Source organism: Orbicella faveolata, unplaced genomic scaffold, assembly GCF_042242905.1.
Source record: "Orbicella faveolata isolate gen_17 unplaced genomic scaffold, um_ofav_v1 contig_34, whole genome shotgun sequence".
Lineage (NCBI taxonomy): Eukaryota > Metazoa > Cnidaria > Anthozoa > Scleractinia > Merulinidae > Orbicella > Orbicella faveolata.
In genome coordinates, this window is record NW_028301563.1 from 18,045,208 (window position 1) to 18,048,670 (window position 3,463).

General features: G+C 37.3%; 1 pseudogene; it reads right to left on the reverse strand.

Annotated features, from left to right (window-relative positions):
* On the reverse strand, positions 1 to 3,463 carry LOC149105092 (uncharacterized; annotated as a pseudogene).

Below are 3,463 nucleotides of genomic sequence, written 5' to 3' on the forward strand. Positions count from 1 at the left end.
ACAGCTACTTTATTACATTTCAGTTTGTAAGAAATGATGGTAACTGGAACAACTACCATGCAAAGAGATGAAATAATCTATTGTACTTAACTGTAAATGTTAACATCACAGCCAAAAATATGAAAATGGCAATTTATAATCAAAAGTTCCAGTTTTGACAGATAGAATCAGGTTATCAGACATGAAAGGTGATATTACCCTGACTGTTTTGTTTTGTAACATGGGTGCAGGCATTAGATTAATTGTAGTTAATTTGAATTTGGCATCTGGACACCCATTTACCACTTTCCTTCACAAGATGTGCACAGCAAACCGGAGCTGTACGATGTTTACGTGGTGATGTGCATGTCTTGATGTTGTGGCCCTCGTTTGAACAGTTACTGCATTCATAAGTGTTCTTGACTCTTTCATATCCTGCTGCTTCCAGGAACTGAATCCTGTTTTTCTTCAGAAACAGTTGTTTGAGAGCATCGACCCCTTTGTGATTTGTGGATCTGAAGAAATCTTTAAAGGCTCTATCATTGTATTTTTCCAAGTCTTGTTGTGTGTAATATGCAATGTTCTGATTAAGTGACAGAAATTCAGGGACATGGCAATGTAGAGCGTGCATGTAGGGAGTGACATCTTTTGCTTGGTACACTTTGAGGAAGAGCTCAAACCATGCTTTGATAGCTCCTTGCACTGAGTTCAACAATACTATCCTCAGATGTAAAATCTAGTTTCAAATCACCAATTATGTCCATAAATTTTGTCCAGATCACTTGCATATCTTTGTTTTGACTGCATTGAGGAAGAAGCATAGGAATATTTATATTCTGAAAGAGTTTCAATTTGTCTGGTCCAGTAAGATCTCTATATTCCAGCTTTTTACTCTCCTTGTTGATTCTAAAGTTAAAAGAGACTCCAATACTTTTGATAAATTTTTCATAACTTGCCATGTGTTTATACTTATCTCTAGGGAATCCATCAGAGAACATTTTTTTTTTTTTTCTCAATAGCATCACTTCTTCTCAACTCTCTTATGAGCAATTCAATCAAAACATCTGAAATCCTCAGAAAGAGATGTAATGTGTCTATTATTACATGATCCATGGGTATAAAATCAAATAATGGTTTTGCTTTACAGTTGAATTTCTTTCCTGTCGAAAACTTTGCTATTTCCTCAATAGTTCTAGCACCAAATGTGGGGTCATTAATTGACCACTTTTTGCTCGTGTCCCCCGTTGCTGCCTGGGACACTTGCACCACACACAAGCATAATCCTCATTTGCCCTGCCTAGACCACAGATCAGTGCTAAAAATTTCCAGTCTCCACCTAAAAAGTATTCAAGTTTATAGGTGCAGTTATTTGCACTTATTTCCTGTAAGTTTGACATTTCCATTCGAAGGTCTGCTAGGTTATCTCCTAGATTATCGTATGTCTCTGTAGTTTTTATAACGGCAAGTATGTAATTCCCTTCTCACCCATCGCCACCTCCTTTTCATTCAGAATGGTAAAAGTAAAGTTAACAACTGTAAGCCTCTTTCCGATATTTGTTCCATCACCACTAAGTTTGATCTTAATAGTTTCTCCATCTTTGATTTCTCCATTTTGCTGAAGCCTCACAATATGCTCTCGCAAGCTTTCTGCAAATCCTAACTGAACACCCTCAGCATCCCCTGGAGTTGGTCTCAAGGCCCATTTGCTGTTTATTTCATTGATTCGCTTGTTGATGGAATAGGCATTGGGGACACCATTGGCTTTCATGGAAATTTCATGCCAGGTCTCGTTTGAAATATTGAACTTATCTTTTAAATAGAGCCACATATTTATATTGTCAAGGTCATCATTAGTAAGTTCCTTTGGATCAGACTCTGTCAATGTCAGTTCTCCCTCTCCAACAAGATTAAAAGTTTCATACTGATTAGTATCAGTGTTAAGCACTTTAATTTTGGTGGCAATAAAATTGTAGAGCCCAAGAAAGGACAGTGTACTTTGGCACTCCTCCTTCAACAGGTTTTTTATTCTCTTCTGGTGGTGCTTAGAATAATCATTAAACTTCTTTTTAGCAGGACCTCTACCTTTTTTGCCATTCTTGATCACCTTTTTGGCTAATTGCACAAACTTTTTCTTGTAGAAGGCCACTTTCTTCTCAGCTGTCTCAAGAGCTTGTCGGGCTTTTTCATCACTCTCGCAATCGCTTTGCCTCCTCCTGTACTAGTGATTCTTCTAATGCTCTTTTCTCTCCCCTTAACCGGTTGTTCTCATTTTTAAGCTGATGCACATCAACCTCGTTATAATACACCTTAAATTGATACCGAAGACCTGTTTCCAACTTGTTAAGGGCCCATTAACCGATCTTTTTGAGCCGTGGCTAAGGAAAATTTATTCTCATATAACCTCATCATTTTTAGTTACTTCAGAGTTATTTCATGTGTTTTAACTTTCTCATGATTAGTGACACTAGTGATGACGTCATCAGGTCACGCCCATGGTCATGTGACTAATACTGAAAAAACTCCCAAAGGCTCCCAGGCAAATTACTTTATCGGGATTTTTTTCATTGATTTAATATTTTAATTTAAATCTTTATTACGCTATGCATAGATTTTGTTTCATTTCTTAAAGGTCAGATTTTGAGAGAATTTCAAAATATTAAAAAATTCGTAATTTTCTTAAAAACGCATGATTTTGAAAAAGCAATGCATAGCTATCTTTCCAACGTTGGCTTTGATCGAAATCCGTCGAAAAAGGCTGGATTTAATGAAAAACCGCGTTTCCTTTAGCATTTAAAGAAACCGGAAGTGCGCCCGATATACATTGGAAGTTACCCTATCAGCGCGTGCGCAATTTACACCACCACCGCACTTCGGTAAGATCAAACAAAACCACACGGAGTTAGTTTTTCTCTTTCTATTGCTCTTGTTTTTCTGTCTTTTTCTTATTTTGTCTCTGCTTGTACTTTTTTTTATTTTGCATTTTGTGAAACACGAAGAAAACATCTAAAATGTAAGCGAATTTGCAAGTTAATGAGTTGTTTTTATTTTCCGCGCTCAGGCTGACGTAAGTAACCGGAAGTGAAATTTCACCTCCTTAGCAACGCGCACGAACGCATAAATCGGTTAATGGGCCCTTAAGAAGTGCATTTAATTGCCTTCCGCCACATTTACTAGCTCTCTTGACTGCTTTCTGGAGACAGAACATTTTCATCCTGAAGACTTCTAAAAGGCGGTTATTGATTAGTACACCGCGTATACCTGATCGCTCAAAACACTTTGTTTACAACAGCCGAGAGGACCGACTGATGGTTTTCTTCGTCTTCTTCTTTACGTTCCTTTGACACTGTATAGATTAGTAAACTGCAACGAAAATTTATCGGACGGAGTTTAGAAAAAAACCCACAAACTAGCCTGAAAAGTGTATTTATTCCCACTCTTACGGAGAACAACTTTACAAATCTTACTTGTTTATCTCGTACGTAAA